Source organism: Talpa occidentalis, unplaced genomic scaffold (assembly GCF_014898055.3).
Source record: "Talpa occidentalis isolate TD23 unplaced genomic scaffold, MPIMG_talOcc4v2.1 talOcc4.12, whole genome shotgun sequence".
Classification (NCBI taxonomy): Eukaryota; Metazoa; Chordata; class Mammalia; order Eulipotyphla; family Talpidae; genus Talpa; species Talpa occidentalis.
The window spans coordinates 1,712,345-1,731,064 of NW_023601212.1; positions in this window are offsets into that span (position 1 = coordinate 1,712,345).

Consider the following 18,720-nt stretch of genomic DNA (forward strand, 5'->3'; position numbering starts at 1 on the left):
TGTCTTCCTCAGCACTTCAGGCAGATAAAGGTGATGAAGAAAAGTGTAAAGATAGTTCTGCGGAACGAGCTAATGCTGAGAGCCAAGGCTCCCTCCTTTGGGAATCTGCAGAGATAACGCCTTCACCTTAGTTCTAGAGAAAGGAAGCATCAGCAGGAAAGCAACCCTCCAAAAAGTCACTCCGTTCAAAGGCACTAGAATGTTGTTGAGAAAAGCAAAAATCCTGGTGAACAAAGACTATCGAGGACCTGCTTCCGTTATCCGGTGTTTCCCGCACGGTCGCCTTCCCCGGGAACCTGACGTTAGCGAGCACGGGCTGCGCTCCCACACAAGCCTGATCTGGGGATCCCCAGGGACAGTGGCTCCCCAGACTGTAGACCTGCTGTTAACTGTGAAGTCCTGCAAGAGAGCAATGGGCTCTCTCGCTGGCTTGCTGGCGGGGTCAGGCGCGTGCTGTGTCACATTTTGCTGCAGCTTTCGGTAGCAGAAGTTCCTTTTCTCAAGCGTGTCAAGTCAAAGGACTCGTGAGCATATTCTGAGAATATGAAAGTGATAGGGCCAGACCGGGACATTGTTGCCCTGAGCAAGGGGACCGGGGGGCAGCAGAGGCAACAGCGGGAGACTGGTGGCAAGCAGGGAAAGAAACACCGAAAGAGCAGCACTGACTGTTCAGATACGACGCCCGATATCCTGTCAAGGGAGTTCACGAGAAACACTCCAGCTATGGAAACAGCTGAGGAACCTGTAAACACTCCAAGAAAAAAAAAGTCAGTTCCAAGGGTCCCTGTGCTTGATAAGTACAAAGCCAGCCTACAGAGCAAACTGAATCTTATTTTATTTTTAAAGATTTATTTATTTATGCACACAAGAGCTGGGGTACAGGCCAGAGATGTGGTGTGGGGGGTGAGAGGATTCACCAGAGACAGAGTGGGGAGCAGAACAGGCAGACTGACTGAAAACACTGGTGAGGGGAGCAGCAGGCGAGACAGGAGGGGTCTGCTGCACCATGTGGGTAGCTCCCTGGCTGGCTGGGGATTGAACTTGTGCTGCTGCAGAGGCTGTGGGCAGCTTCATGGTGCGGTACTTAACCCCTTGCACCACCAGGGAGGCCTGAAACTAAATATATTTTAAAGGAACAATGTGAGACAAAAATTGGGTGTGTTTTTAATATATTACAGGGAGTGATCATGCAACATGCCAAAGACTAGACAGACACAACATGGAGGCTTCTCAAAATATTAAAAATAGATCTGTCTTACGAACCAGCAATTCCACTCCTAGGTATCTACCCAAGGGATGCAAGCTCACTAATTTGAAGGGATACAGACACTCCCATGTTAACTGCAGCACTGTGTATCAACACAGTAGCCAAGATGTGGAACTGGATTAGGAAAATGGGAATCTATACAAAATGGAATACTACTCAGCTACAAAAAAAGATGAACTCTTGCCACTTGCCACAGCAAGGATGGAACTGGAGGGGGCATAATGCTAAGTGAAGTAAGTCAGAAGGAGAAAGACAAATACTAGATGGTTTCACTTACATGTAGGATACAGGGAATCAAATCAAAGGGTCAGACAGAACCAAAGTGATTACAAACACTGGAAGTCGATTGTGGAATTGGGGCTACCGGAGGAGGAAGCTGAAGAATGGAGAGCAAAGGGGGGCTCCAAATGGACTGTGGTGGAGGATCGTGGGGGTCTTGATGGTGGGGGGTATGGCACCCTGCATCTGAACGGGGGGATCCTGTTCCTCTGAACCACATATCGTGTTACCTTCATTAAAAAACAAGATTAGCCACATAAATTAATAGATTTTTCAAACAAATATTGTTACCAGTCTCAGTAATCTTGCTTTAAAATCCTTTTAAAGGCCTCAGCCTTTCTTCCAACTTCTCTAAACGCTTCTGCAGTGGCCACTGAGTCTCCAGTGCTGCGCCCCATGACGTAGGCGAGGGTCTTTCAGCTAATTCGTGCTGTCATTTTCTTTACACATTTTTTTTTTGGTTTTTTTTTTTTTTGAGTTTGAAGGAGAGACTCACGTGCTGGTGACAACAGTGAGGCGAGACGGATGAAAGGAGAATGGAGATTTGACCTTGGGAGTGAGTTCAAAAAAAAGTAAGTGGGGGTGTTTCAGCTGAGCGAGCAGGACAGACGCCGAACTCAGAGTGTCCAGGGGAGGCCACAGCGATGGGAGAGAAAGGCGGGCGCGGGAGGCTGGCCGGAAGCTGGCCGCGCGCCCCTTCGAGCCCCGACCGAACCACCAGTGTCCTGCCCCCCTGGAAGGGCCTACAGAGCAAAGTAAAGGGTGGTTGCATAAGGGCCAATGTATTTTTGCTCCACATAAAATATCTTTGGAGTTTTAGAAATCACAATCCGTCTCTGCAGAAGAAAAACAGGCAGGTGTCCTCGTTTCAGGAGACAAACGGGACAGATCAAGGGGCAGATGGAAATATTTAAAATGCTTACATATAAAATATTTAATATTTAAACATTTAAATATACACTTTAAATTTCACTAGTGAAATGAGAAAAAAGTAACGGACAGACACCCACAGTTCAACTTCTGAAAAAGCCACAGTTGACCTTATTTTCGTTATCTTTGTAGCTGTCTTCTATTACACTTGTGTGGATCTGATCTTAAAATAGCTTTAAACTTGGCAAGAGAGAGCGGGTCGTCCTCCGAACCCACTGCCTCTCTCTGCCTTTGCTGGGGAAGAGCCCAGCACACACGGCTCCCCGTTTCTGCTGACTCCTCGGCCTGTGCTCATGTCTCCGCTCTTCAAACAGAATCAGCACTTCCTCCCCCTGAGGGAGAACCTGCACCAAACCGCCTGTCCCAGAAACCTCGCGTTCATTTTCTGAAGGCCTCAGCCACAGCCCTGAGAAGCACCTTCTGGGGACGGAGCTAGCCCTGGAGAAGAAATGGTGAGGCCGAAGCGGAGCCCAGAGCAGACACATCCCATCCCTGCCCTGTGAGCTCCGATCCTCCGGGAAGCCCAGCACCCGGCGCTGTCCCAGCATCGACTGCCGTTATTTAGGGATCACAATAAACTCTGAGGCAACCAACTGTTAGAAACAAATAGACTTAGTGTGAGGCCTAAACACAGAGCAGGTGAGTCTCTCCATCCGGTCTGTGAGAGAAGATAGATTCGCAGCAGGGAGCGTCAGAGGCAGAAATTCTACATCCTGTATATATAGAAAGTAACTGCGTTATCGGTACCGATTATTGTCATTGTCCATACCAAGGCTCAGTACCAATAAGCCATGTCATTCTCTTGCAATACTGACAAGCTTTGTGATGATTTCTATTTCTCATTCACTGCACCCCCCAAAATAATGTTGCACGAGTCAAGGTAGGAATAGTTCCAGAAAAGTGTAATCAATGTAGTCATATTCGAGATTTTTAAGGAAAAGTAAGCACCTCTGAACGGTTTTATGACCCCAGGACAGTCTTCACCTGCCCGTCCAGGGGACTTGATTCACACAGATGCAACCCGTGTGCTCAAAACAGGTTTGCGTTTAATTCTTGGTCATTGATTTTACATTTCAAATATTAAGAAAAAATGAACCTCATATTGTGATTAAATACTTACTGGCCGAATAATATTTTATCTTGCTGATACACCAGACTATTTCTAGCTAGTCCAAGTCCTCCATTTAGAAATATCAACTGAAAAATTAAATGCTAAAGTATCACAGAACGTTGCTCTCTCCACTGCTTTTAAGGGCTGGGAGACAAAACCTTAAATAAATCTGCCTCTAGACCCAGCACCCACCGCCATACATTTCCTTGGCCTATATATATATATATATATATATATATATATATATATATTTTACTAATGTTTGCCCAGCCTGTACATTCCTGAGCTCTCTCTCCCTAGCTTCTAAATTCAGCCTATTGAAGAAGAAGCGACAGACCTTGAGACAGACCGGCTCAGACCGGAGCTGTGGGTACCCGGCCTCCGTGGGCTGCTCCGACCAGCGGCCCCCAGCCCCGCACACCCACTGGGCTGCAGCTGGTGGGCACAGCATCAACAACTACCATCATGGGACTGACAGTGGCCTCTAGCCAGGCCCACTCTTCTGCTTTCTCAGCCAACAGAGTTCAAGTCCTTTGTTCTCAAACCGCAACCATGAAACCTACACAGACCCCAGGCCTGGCATCCCAGGGAGTCTCTGCTGCCCGAACAGCTCTCCCTGGAGCTCTCTTTTCTTCTCATCTGCTAAGCGGTACGTTCTGACTCACCAGGGCTGTGGAGTCTTCTTTTTAACCTTGACCAGAGGCTCTCAAGAGCACTTTCCTGGTTTGGGAGAAAGACCCCACACTCACCCCAGACCACCCGGAGGTGGAGCAGTGGACAGTGGCCGGTTCACCCTCAGCTTCTCCCCCTGTGTTGCTGGGTGGTGAGATCAGACTGAGGGACCTGGGGACCTTCCCTTGTCTGGTGACAGTATGACAGAAGCCAAAGAGTTGACACCTCACGATATAAGGTGTGTTTATATCCTGAACACCACAAGTGCCCTAGACTAGCTGGGCCTCTGTGCCCAGGGGTCACCTAGAAGTTTCTGACCCAAGGTAATTGCTGTTACCAGGACTGACACACCATGGTTCTTAGAAATACATCTTCAGGTAAATCATTAAAACACCTATACCACTCATTTGCATATTATCCAGGATCACTTTTATTCTATCATGAAGTATTTAAATAGTTGGGACAGAGGCCACCAGCGCCACTACCTGGGGAAACCACTATCCCAATGTCCGGATTAATCTCTAACACACTGTGTATGCTCAGTGGGGAATACCAACAAAAGACATCACAGCAAATGAGTGCTGTCAGAGGAAAAGGGTGTTTGGACCAATGTCATGCCTTCCGCTCCTCACCTCTATAAACCAGCCCCCTGTGACTCTGGGGTGACTTTCCCAGCACAAAATAGTGTCACCCCAATGCTGAAAAATGCAGTCATTATGCACAGCTTGCAGGTCAAGTTTTAATTTCTTAGTGTATTTAAGGATGAAACATAAAAAGATATTCTGATGTCATCATAAAAGTTTCATTCACAGTAGATGGATAAAAATTCCATGCCTGTCAATCAAGAGTTGCATTTTATTTGATGTTTTATTCATAGATTTTTATGTGTCTAGATTTTTATATGAAATGTTTTGTTCGAAATTTATTATTTTATATCTGTTAATCCCCTCGTCGAACGTTTGAAAATTGGCAGTGCTTTATATTTGCATAGACACAGGTATTACAATAAAAATTCATAGGTGGCCTTTTAAACAAAACTTCAATAAAATTCATCAAACATTTATTAAACTGAAAAATGCCTGCTTTGGGTAAAATCCAGAATCACAGAAATACTAGTCCGTAACATTGCTTTGATTTACATTCAGCTTGAAAGTTAACTTTAAAAAAAAGTCACTTGCATAAAAGCAAAATGTAAGTGCAGTTTTGTGACTGATCTACAAAATGTGAATAATCTGCTTCAAGGCCAACACAAGAGCACAGATGTGCGTGTTGCGGGATGCAGACGGCTGAGGATTCCGACGGTGGGACTTGGGTATTCTCCAGCCCCACGCCCAGTTGCCACGTGAGGGACATCTCTGCGATGTCCAGTGAGGCCACAGTAAATAAATCAAGCTACATATATAAATATTTAAATATATAGATATAGATAGATATAAAGCAAGCTGGCCTGTGAGACCTGCGCCCTGGCTAGAAAGTGCAGAGTAAAGGGAGGGATTCTCAACCTGGCTATAAGTGCAAGATGAATTGCAAGTTGCGTCCCGGGTCCTCTCTCTGTAATGGACATTTGGAACAAGGCGTCAATTTCATGTTCCTTTAGCCTGGACTCCACTGACGGTGTGCACCGCACAATCAAAGGCGTCCCAGTAATGAGTGACCCGCACCCAGAGCTCAGGGTTATGGGAGAGGCCACTCCCACGGGCTCCGTCCATACAGCGCGGGTCGCCATCAGCATCGGCATCATCATCATCATATTAAATAATAATATGCTGGGCTCAGTGCATCGTAGCACGGTCTGAGAAAGCGTCTCGGACCTTCTCTCTGAGTTGCCCAAGCACACTGCAGAAATTGCAGGAGACTCTGCTCCCAGCAGTAGGGAAACGCTGTCCTCAAGCTCAGCTCCCCTCCATTCCAGGGACGCCCCAGCCCCACCACACCCACCGCAGCAGAAGGCACTGCCACCGCACGGCTGGTGCCTGGATGCCAGGCAGCTGGAGCTCTGGGAGGCGCTGCACGCTCCTGGGAGTCCAGACCGACCAAGCTGTGTACACTACTGAGCAGTCTACACTGTCGTTTAATGAACACGTTGAATGGCGTTGCTTTTTATTGCTGTAACGCTGGTTGACAACATTGCAAGTTTTAGGGGTACAGATACAAACCCTTCAAATGCTGCCCCTCCACGCCTGCACGAAGGCACCCCCAGTCCATCCCCGCACCCTGCTTTTCACTCTTAGGGTCAACATCATCACTGAGGGTCTGATTCCCACAGGACCGTGCTGAGACTTTTGAGGATGCGGTCCCCAAAATCACCTACCGGTTTATATAACCAGAGTCGTGGTCTCCCTTCTTCCATCTTGGTTATTTTCTTCTCCCACCGGAATTTCTCTGGTCTAAATTGTTCTCTCATGTTACTTAAAATTAGTGCTTTCTCCCTAGGGTGCTGGATTTCATGAAATTCCAAGTGTTTCCAGGATTATTAAGATACATTTCATATAAAATATAAGGCATTATACATTAAATATGAACTGCTATTTCAGATCTTCCGAATAGAAAATCATGGTTTGGGATAGCTTCACGTGAACACATTTTGATTGAAAGAACAGGAATAAATGAGTCAAGGAGGAAAGCCATCGCCTATTTGAATAAATAGGAAACGCGCCGGCTTAACAGTCCAAGACCTCAACGAAATCCACAGGTTTAAAAAAACACTGTCTTTCTCCTTTACTTGGCTTTGGTTTCTCCTCTCGCCTCCATCCTGAAGCACATTGTTCCTCTGTGAACGCGAAGCCACACTCGTCCCGCGCCAGCAAGCGCACAGACAGGGAAGCTTTCATTTTCCTTTTGTTCTGATCACTCCAGCACAGTCCCCGGAGGACGGGACTGGCCCAGCTCCGGCCCCAGGGCCTCCCAGGAAGGGGAGCCGGGGCTGTGACTGGCCGTGTCCGCATCGGAGGAGGGAGGTGGAGGGAGAGAGAGGCTGTGGCACTGGGTGAGGCACTGCTGGGGGCACGGACGCACGCACACGGAGCACGCACACCCACACCCCCCTTCGCCAAGCGGCGGGCTCCCTTCAGAGTCAGAGAGGATCCGAGTGTCTCTACATTTTAAGCAAATATTTGGCTCAGTAGCATCTAAGCATTTTTTGACTGTATTTCAATAGGCTGTAAGGGCACATGCTAGCCTCGCGTCGTCTGTGATCTCGGGAATAGAATCTCTCCGTAGTACCTGGTTTTCGACCAACCGTACGTGCTTCAGAAAAATCGGCCACATCTGACAGACACAAACCAGTTCAAGACCCTCTGGATGAACAGGGCGTTTGCTCTGCAAATGATGCGATGACCGTAGGCCACGGTGCCTGTTTTTCCTAAATTGCCCAGCTTTGGCCGGACGTGGACACTGAGAACAGGAGACTAGAAAAGGCCTGTCTAGAATTCTGGCAGGGATGGTGAGTGGGCACACAAGGAGAGCTGCCAGGGACCTCTCCACGACACCACGCACCCCAGATGTCAGAGATGGACCCTGAGCACCCACATCACCACCCCCCAGAGCCACGCAGCTGTCCCCTTGGCCCTGGAGACAGCGTCCCAAGGATGCACTCACACAGGCACTCCCGCGGGCCGGAGCTGGAGGCAGATGTGGAAAGGCATCGCCACTCGGCTTATGGCCGGGCGGGAATTCAGCGGACGCGGTGAGCCAGCCTGATCACGCAGTCGCATGCACTTACGGGGGGTGGGGGGCACCCCATCTCACAGCTGAACGGCACTCCGTCACTTCCCTAAAGAGCTCAAGCACTCAAGGGAAACGGAAATGAACAAATGCAGAGATGACCACCCGAATGGAGATACACTGATGTACACACATGTGCATAAGCACACGTACCTTCACATCTATGTAGATAGAGTGGAAATTAAATGCTGAGAGGGCCCCTGGCTGTCATAGCTGCCTCTGCATATCCCCTCGCTGCGTGGCCCCTGCAGAGCATTCTGTCACCACCCCAAGACCAGCCTCCTCCCTCCAGGCGGCCCCTCTTACACGCCGCCTCCCACCAGCACGGCCTCTCAGGCCGGCAGTGACCAGGCCCCTCCACCCCCTGCCTACAAGGGCCGGCCCTGGTCACTTCCATCAGTGCTGGCGTGGAGAAACAGTTTCTCCCTCTACTGCTCCCTGATGCATGTGTAAGACACAAGTGCCGAAAGACAATGAAAGCCCATGGCGGGAGCAGGGGGGGGGGGTGGGGGGGGCGGGGGGGCTAAGCACCAGCTGCAGCTCACCGAGATAGAGTGAAATCCACCCCAGGGCTCGCTGCCTCTGGGCTCAGGGGGCCAGGACCCTGCACAAGCTGGGCCCTTGGTCACTGAGCTAATCACTCCTCCGGCCACAGAGTTGGAGGAACCATGGGGCCCCCCAAAGGGAGGCAGGGCCAGGCTGCCAGCTGCTGGCTCACAGTGAGCGAGGCCAGGGGGAGATGCAAGACGGCTGAACCCCCGCTCTGCGCTGCCCTGCAAGATCTGCTGCGGCCAACCTGCCTGGATAACGTGGGGGGCAGAATTCTGGGGTGCAAAGCATGAGAAGCCAAGCTGAGACACTGCAATTCATCAACCTGCACTCGCTGTCCAGGTGAAGGTGATGACGCTCAGAGGTAGGAGCAGAACATCATGAATATTTGAGGAAGAAGGAACTTTCATCAAACCTGTGTCTGGGTATTTCAATTTATGTATATTTCGGCTTTCCAAGAGCAGCCGTGTTTCTGGATCACTCTGTGAAGGCCATCAACTCCCGATTTTTGGACAACTCATGACACAAGTTTAAGGATCAAGCAGAAATTGCGCAGGTGACCACCGTCTGGGGAGGGGGCATTTTACCACAGACGAGAATGTCTGTGCGAGCACAGATGGCTCTCGAGCGTCACATGTTAAATATAAACTCCTGCAGCACTTTCTACCTGGAGATGTGTATTTTTAAGAGCAAAGTAAACACAAATACCACCTATTGGCACATATTGGCCTCTTTGGGGTTGGAGACATTGGAATACGGGTCTATGCCCAGAAAACTTGATGCGGCCTTTTTGATAATTCTCTGATAAACTTCATTTTTTCCTATAGACAATTCAGAAAATACGAGTTTATTAATTACTCTGCCTCATCATCACCAAGCATACACTCTAGACTCTCGCCATTCCTTAAAGGGATAGAAAAAACGATGAGGGAAAAGGCAAATGGAAAATCTGAAGCTGCAGGAATTCAGCTTTCAGGTCTTGGCAAGCAGGCATATTCTTTTATGAATTATTTATAAACTAATTAAAATAGCATAAATCACACATTTCTGATGGACACAGATGGGACTCTGTATTGACAGTCCACCAGGAAGGACAGTTTTGAGATGACCTTAAAGTGTGCAGTAATTACTACTCAGTAGAGCAGTGAAGAATTGTAATATTGCCTATTTTGTAGCCCAAATTGAACCAGCACCACGTCGATTAGCATATGTTAAATCCACCTCTGGTTTATTCTCTTGCTGGTGGAGCAGCTGTGCTAAGGAACAGATTTCTCATTGGAGCTTTAAAAAGCTGAAAATCATAATAATCAAGTGAAAGTTGGCGTGCTGTGAAAAGTGTCTTTCAGGAAGCAGGAGACACACATGGCACTGCCTCTGCACATACATGTACCCGCATGTGGACAGAACAGCTACACGCAGCTTGGTGGGTTGGTTGTTTTTTTTTAACGAATTACTCAGCCTGCCGAAGTCTGAAGTCTGCCTGCAGATTTGTTTTCACGCTTGGTTAGAACAGAAAGCTCAAGTGTTACTTAGCACCAGCGCCAGCTAGGAGAGGCAAAGCTCCCTGCGTGCTGCGGGCTGCGGTGGGGAGCAAAAGACAAAGAAAATGATGCCTGATGCTGCTGTTTACAGACAGCGAGGCCAGTGCAGGGAGGCCCTGAGGGGCAGGGTGGGAGGTAGCATCCGCCTGAGGCACAGGAAGCGCAAGGGACAAAGGAGGCTGATTGCTGAGGCCTGGAGGGCCTGGAGGGTCTTCCAGATATCTGATCAGGACCCCTCAAAACATAGCTACTTTTCTTTTCTTTTTTTTTTTTTTTAGATTTATTTATGCATATATGAGCTGGGGTACAGGCCAGAGATGCAAGGGGTGGTGAGAGGACTCACCAGAGACAGAGTGGGGAGCAGAACAGGCAGACTGATGAAATCCACTGCTGAGGGGAGCAGCGGGGAGACAGGAGAGGTCTGCTGCGCCATGTGGGTAGCTCCCTGCTGGCCGGGGATCAAACTTGTGCTGCGGAGGCTGCGGACAGCTTCATAGTGCTGTGCTTAACCCTGGCGCCACCAGGGAGGCCCCATTCCATTATTCTTTAAGAGTCTTTGTTTCTCTAGTGAGTAATTAAACTAGACTGGACCAAGGACTGTGAGCTGCCCTAGGTAGTTGTTTAGGCTGAAATAATGAGTCTAAATTTTAATTATCTCTTAACTTTTAAGGTCGTTTCTTTTCTCAAAAACACGTAGGGGCCAACACGTCTATGGGAAAGGAATGTATTAACTGTTTTTATGTTTTGCTTCTATGCGTACGATGACGTCATCCCACCACTTGCCCTAATGTATAAATAAAGACGTGCTGAGACCCTCAGCAGGAGATGCTGGCACCAAAACAAGAGTGTCTGTATCTGCCTCACGCCTGTTCCCTTCAGCCCTTAAAGTCCTGCCTAGGCCGGCTCATCCTTCTAAGGACACCTGACCCGACATTTTGCCGAAAGCTGGTCTCCGGCCCTGTTCCATTATTCTTTAAGATTCTTTGTTTCTCTATGAGTAATTAAACTAAGATTTTAAAAGACAGCTTAGTTTCCTTACCTCATCGTGTCTGCACAGCACGGCCTTCTGACTCATGCCTTTCATGCAGCTGCCATTGTTAGGGGGGAAAGGCTGTCCTAAAGCTGATCCCATACAGGCTTCGTGGACTCCACCCCCACCCCAGGCCAAAGCCAAAGACACTGGGAACTCCACATCCCATCCCACCAAGGGAAGGTGGCTGGGACCTGAGGGTGGGGTTCAGCAGCCAGGTGGGTATAAAGCCAGACACGTGGGCTTTGGGGGGTTCCCCATTTTGGCTCCCCGCCAGCTCGCAGCGTCCGGCCAGCTCTGAGAGTGCCTTTGGGTTTCCAGGTCGGCGGATCGGGTAGGACGCATTGAAGCCTTTATTTCCCTATTTTCTCCCTGAGTTGTACATTTCCTATTTCCTTTTCCCTTGCAAATAAACCTTTTATGAACCTTTCGTGTGAGCCTGCAGTGGAGTATTCATAAGTCCCTTGTGAGCGCGCGGGTGAGGACCCACAGCCAGGAGCGCGTTCAATATCGGGGCTGCCCTATAACACCATGAGTCTTCACGGACCCACCTTCACCAACCCTCTGAGCGTGGCTCGCGCGTGACCCGAGCGCACGTTGCTGCTGTTCCCCACGAAGGCCGGTGCTGGGCCGGTGCTGGGCCGGGTGCGGACGGGGTGGGGAGCCAGGAGGTGGGGGAAGCGGGGGGCCCACGGGCTGGAAGCAGCTCGCCAAGTTCTCCAGGCGCCTCCGGCTGGGGACCGGGGAGCCGGGCCTGGGAGCGGGACCCGCTGCTCGGCCTTCCCACCGCGTCTCCAGACCCAGCCCTGATTTCGGGGTGCAGCCTCCCCCACATCTCCGCAGACAGACCCCTGGCCGTGCCACGCGGGGCTCCACAATCCCGGCGCCTGAGGGGTCTCAGAGGCGACCCGGCTGCTTCATGCAGGACGCCGCGGGCCGCCAGGTCACCTACCTGGGAGAGCGTGCGGCTTTTTCTAGGCCTTTCCTTCAGGCCGGCTGGCGCGGGAAGCCGAGATCCAGCCCCATCCCCAGCGCTGGGGCGACCGGCTGCACACCCCGGGCTCAAACGCATGCGCTCCTGCCGCACAGGTGCACGCACAGGTGCACGCACAGGTGTGTCCACTGCCCTCCGCGGGCACGGCTGCGTGGAAGGCCCTGGCGGGGACATGCCCGCTCCTTTCTGCATGTGTGGCGCCTTCTCGCCCTCCCTGTAGGGTAAGGAAAAGTGTCAGGCTTTTCTGCCCTCCTGCCATCAGGATAGATGATGGATCCTTGTCCTGAACGCATGCCTGATGGCGGCACCTGGAGCAGGGTGTGGGCAGAGGTAGATGGGATTCACCTGGGCTGAGACTGTGCTTTTAAGGGCGGCGTCACGGGGACGCCAGCAGCAGCAGAAGAGAAACAGAGCAGCAGAGAAGGCCGGAGAGCCCAGATAGAGTGAAGGCTTGCTGGGGTCTGGGAGGCCTGCCAGCCCCCCAGCACCCCTGCCTGCCCTGTACCTGGTAATCCCAATAAAAACCTGCAAAACCCACTGAGGACTCTGCCTCCTCCTTTACCCGGTCTGCTGGATCAGGAACCCTGCTCCGTGTCCTTCCTGTCCCTACACGCTCCAATTCTCCACCCGTCTCTCTTGCACCTTCCCTCCCTCTGCAAAAATGGGTACTTTGCATTCCCCGGGGAGCACCAGGAGGAGGGGGTTATTCTTATCCTAAGTGTAGCAAACAACATCAAAGCCACAGTCAACCTTTCAGATATTGCTCATTGCTAATCAGCAAGAACTGTGAATTACAACTCACGAAATAAACAGAATCTTAATTGCTCCTTTTCATCTTGTCTGCCAAGTTCCATCTCTCATCTAGAAAATGTGAAAGGAAATCATAAGTCGAAAATAAGATGAGAGAGGTGTGGCTCTGATTCCATGGACCAGCAAAGAGAAAGTAAAATTATGTCGCAGAAAGCACTCAAGCCTCCCCCTGCTGCCTTTTCAACTCCAAATAGGAGCGCGCTGTCTAATTTAGGTGACTCCACTTCCGTTAATTATAGGTTGCATGAACAATGTTGTCTTTCTCGTGTGAAAATGAGGATAAATACAATGTATGTGAAATGTTAGCATTCTGTGAAAAACATTGGGCCAATGGCTTTTATTTTGAGCAAAGTGTCAGGTTAAGTTTGCTTCAAAGAATGGACTGCGGATCATATTGTTCAAGGCGAAAGGGGCTATTTCGCTCTTTGTTTTAAAGGGACCTGATAATGCTTAAACTTGCCTTGGCCCAATCACCAGCCTGTCAGGTCCAATGAGTTACCAGAACCCGCAGGCTCTGAGTCACAGAATCACTGACACAGCCTTGCAGGGTGACTGTAATTAACAATACTGAGATCAGCAGCGCGCACAGAGGATCAGAGGATTAGACCAGAACCTTGGGTTGTTTTGTGTTTGTCTTTTTACAGCTGGCCAACCTCTCGGAGCATGGGAGGCTTTCACATGTCACATTGGTAGCAAGGCACGGGGGGGTGACGGGTTTCACCAGACAGAGCGGGGAACAGAACAGGCAGATTGACCGAAGTACACTGCTGAGGGGAGCAGCGGGCGGCAGGAGAGGTCTGCCGCGCGATGTGGGTTTCTCCCTGGCCAGCCAGGAATTGCACCCGTGCAGCAGAGGCTGCGGACAGCTTCACAGCACTGTGCTTAACCCGCTGCACCACCAGGGAGGTCCCCTGCTTAACAGTTTTTTAAAGGAGAAAAGGAATCTTTGACTTTTCTCTGCCTTCTATTGGAACTGAAACCATGTCTCAGCCGGGGCCTCAAAGCTGATGGCCTTTGGACCGGAACCATAGCTTTGCCGTCCGGGTCTCTAGCTGGCTGGTGCACCTCCCCTTCAGGAAGTGGAACTTGGCATCCCCTGTCCTCATGTGAGCCAGTTCCTGAGGTCCCGTCTCTTCGTGGACATCTGCCATGGGTCCCATTGCTCTGGAGAGACCTGACTAATGTACTGACGTCGGGGATGCATAGGGGATACTTCACTCCCCAGGGGAAGTGAGGGCCTTCTGAAGACCACGCAACTGCACTATCTTTAGAAGTCCCACTTGATTCATGAGAAAGATTTCGTCTTTGCCTGCCCCACGGGAAACAGCTCCTCTCCACTGCTGTCTTCCTTTCTCTTCACCTCAGACCAAAGTTTCTTGAGTCTGGAGCTAGCATTCAAGTATTCAAGGGCTAAAAAATACAGGGTACATTTGTCAAGTTCTTTCAAGAGCTTTCTACGGGCCATCCTAGTGCCCTGTCAGAACCAGGGCAGCAGAATTCTGCAGTTGAGAAACCAGGAGTGAAATCTAACAAGGGCCTCCTCACACTTCACACTTGTCACCCCCACAGGCAGGGGACAGATTGTGAACAGAGCCTCAACAGTTCTCCAGGTAACCGCACACGTCCAACCTCTCTATCTGTTGTCTTGAGATTAGTGATGGGTGAAAAGGGACTAGGTAAGCCCTGGGGTCACATTGTGGAAAGCTGTGTAGAGCTGACCAAGTCATCTGAGCTTGGAAACCATGAGAGCTGTCAAATGTAACGCCCCTTTCTGTTAGGAAATGAAATGAAATCCATAGACCAGTAATTGTCCTCTGAGGCTGAGATAAATGACTGCTAGAATTTAGAGGAGAGGAAGGAAACTTACATCTTAGAAGAAATGTGATGGCTTTTAAGCTAGAACAAAAATAGGTGTAATTTTCACATGCATAATTGGGCATAATTATTTCATGATAAGGGATAGCATGAGGAAGAGCCCAAAGCTAGAGATGGATAAAGGGTGTTGGGAAAATTACCTTATTTTTTTCACCTGGAAGGACATGGAAAGAGATGCAAAATATTTCAAAATTGGAAAAACCTAGTTGTGCCAGTTATCATGGAATAGCACTTTCTAATGAGGGTACAGAATTTGTACATAATATGTAGTGGGGTGTGTGTGTGTGTCCATGTGTGTGTGTCTAGGATGGAAATCCAATTAAGGTCTGGACGGCTGAACATTAACATAATTAGAACTAATTTAAGGAGAATAATCTGACAGAAAATGTAGAATTGCGTGCCTGAAAGACTGAGTTGGATTAGTGCTCATTCAACTGTCCATAACAAATACATTACTTAGTCTACTGAAAAGGGTTATAGAGTAATTAAAAAGACTATTTCAATTTTACCCAAAGAACACATTCTAGAAAAGCAATTCGTAAGTTAGTTATTTGTAAATTAGCTTTGTTATATTCGAACAGTGCATTCATGACTAAGTCCAGAAATGCCTCTTCCTTCCTGCCTCACCAGCTCCTACCTGCTCCCCTAATAGTCTACAGAACAAGGCACAAGTAAGCTGCAAAACATGTCATGCCACTGACTTCCAGTGTGAGTCCGTGAAGCGAGTCAGGCATCCTCTTTGCACCATGTACAGCACAGAGGACATCACACATCTTGATGCAGAAGAACCAACTTCCAGGGGCCTGTCATGTGTGGAAGTGTATCCGTGAGTCAGGGAAATTTAAACCCTACAGATGTTTTGAACAAGAAGACACTTACTATGGGGAGAAAGAAACTTAAATGATCAACGGGAACCAAGGAAGGAAAGCAGTTTCCTGGAAAAGTCTAGAGCAGAGAGTTCCAGGGTGACCCCACAGGCTTGGAGCACAGGGATGGTTTTCAGGTTGTCTTGGATCTGCTGAGTCAACGGTGACTGCAGGTATTCGCCCATCCTGTGTCAGTGAGCAATATTTTCTCCAATTCTGCCTGTCTTAGCCTGCTCAGGACAAGCCACTGCTTGGGTGGCTTAAACAGTAGACATTTACTTCTCAGCCTTGTAGACTAGAAATTCCAGATGTAGGTGCTGGCTGGTCCGGTTCCTGGCGAGAGTCCTCTTCTGGCTGTCTTCTCTCTGTGAGCTCACACGGCGCTTCCTCTTCTTCTAAGGCCACTAATTCCATAGGAGGACCCCATCCTCATGACCTCGTCTAACCCTGCCCACCTCCAAAACTCCTTATGTCCACGTAGCATCACAGTTGGGGCTAGGGCTTCAACAGAGGAATTTTAGGGGGATTCAAACATCTGGTCCATAACACTGCCTATTTACTCTTACGTGAGCATCATTCACCAGTGAAATCTAACCAATATCCCACTGATAAGGTAATTGTATTCCTCCTATTCTTGAGATATGGAGAAAATCTGGGATGGTCTTGAGTTTCATCTAATGCTACTTGATAAAGTCCACTGTTTGGGGCCACTTCAAATCCATGTGTTTGATTCCAATAAAAACATCCAAAAATAGACCAGTAAAGACAAGCATGTGAGAATACCAGCTTCTACCTTATTATTCTACATGGTTGTACCCACCAGTATTCCATTGTAGTGCTGGGGTTGTTTCTTTTTCAATAAGACAAGAAAAAAATAAAGGGTATGTAGGGCCTCCCCTGGGGGCGCAGTGGTTGAGCGCTGGTTTGCGAGGCTGCTGGCAGCCTCTGCAGCACCAATCCCCGGCCGCCGGCGAGGGTCCCACAAAAAAAAAAAAAAAAAGGGTATGTAGAAAACAAAGGAGAAAATTAACTGTTTCTACAGATGGCATGGTGCATCTCATGATGCATTTATCGCTTCAGTGAATAAATATAGCAAGGTCATAGTATACATGTTAATAAAAATATTAATTATTTCTCATACCCTGGTGGGTGACAATTAAAATTCTCTCTGTCTCTCTCTCTCTCTCTCTATATATATATATATATATATATATATAAATATATATAACACATATATGTATATATAACAAATAATGTGATTCAAAAATAACAATTGAAAAACAACATACATATTTAGAAATTAACCAAGCAAATGTCAGAACTTGGCATTGGAGATGTATATTATGTTTACGGACTACAAGAACTCAAAATTAGGAAAATATCACTTGCTTTCCAATTGATGTAGAGGTTCAGTGCAATCTCCACCCAAATTAGAGTGTCCCTGTTTCCTTAAGTGGAATCTGATAAGTTGACTCTAAAATGTAAATGGGTATGTAGAGGACCACAAATAGCCAAAGTGATTCTAAAATGGAAAACTCTACTTGGAGGACTTAAATGATCTGATCTGAATGATTATTTTAAAGTTGCAACTATCAAGAGACTGTGGTAATGGCAAAAAACTGGCGTATACATCAAGGAACACAACAGAGAACCCAGGAATAAGCAAATTGTTTTAACAACAGTTTCAAAGCAATTCAATGCAGATAGGAAACACTTTTCTACAAATATTTCTAGAAAAACTAGATATAGGTTTGGGAATGCACGTGAAGTTCCAACAATACCTCACACCGCAGCAAATATGATAGAAGCTGGATCCGGTACCTAAAGAAAAAAGGTAAAACTATTTCAGTGCTAAAAGAGAACAGGGAAAGTGTCTCATCAATCTTGGAAAAGGCAAATATTTTGTATTCCTTGGACACAAAAAGCACTAAGCTTAAAAGAATATGCTTGATAAATTAGATTTCATAAAAGTGAAAAGACTTTGTTGGTTAAAGACACCATTAAGAAAACAAACATTCAAGCCATAGAAAGAGAAAATATTCTCAACATTTATGTTGAAAAAGAACTAGTATCTTAAATATATAAAGAGCATTAATGATTCAATAATAAGCACAAAACACCTGAATACCAAAATGGGTGTAGTATTCAAATACTTACAAAAGATATGAAATGAGGCAGGAAGATAGCAATGACCGAAAATAACATGAAAAACTAACATTTTCAGTTATTAGAAGAATACAAATTAAAGTTGTGAAAGCATGAGAAATGACTTCATATACATTAATTTTTTTTTAAAAAAGAAAATACGTAAAAATTAAAAAAAAAGAAAAAGAAAGAAAAATCCTGATTATACCAGGTGTCGGTGAGGCTGGAGCAAGTGGGACACTCTACAATGTTGGTGGGGATATTACATGACACAATCATTTTGGAGAAATGATTGACAGGTTTTTTTTTAGAAGTTTAACCTAAGTCTAACATTTCATTGGTGAGAGGGAAGACAAACCCAGGTCAGGGGGCAGCTTCAGCCGGCGGTCCAGTTCCTCTGCTACCCACCACTTGCTCTCCAGACATCTACGCAGTCCTGGCAGTCGGGCTACAAACATAAATGGGAAGAAAGCACAGGAATAAGTAAAAGAATTCAAAGCTTTGCTCAAAAAAGCAAGTGGTAAGTAAGGAATTGGAGAAGGCCTGGAGCAGAAAGGAAAAATGTCCGAAGGATGTGGCATGGAATAATGGAAATCATGAAAGCCAAAAAGGAGTCATTACGACAACTGAAGGGGGATCCTATACTTTAAAACACCCACAACGGGGCCTCCCCTGGTGGCGCAGGCAGTTGAGCGCTGGGCTGTGAAGCTGCCCACAGCCTCTGCAGCGCCTGTTCGATCCCCAGCCACCAGCGAGGGTCCCACATGGCATGACAGACCTCTCCTGCCGCCCACTGCTCCCCTCAGCAGTGTACTTCGTCAGTCTGCCTGTTCTGTGCCCCGCTCTGTCTCTGGTGAATTCTCTCATCCTCCCACGCCTCTGGCCTGTGCCCCAGTTCTTGTATGAATATGTAAATAAATCTTAAAAA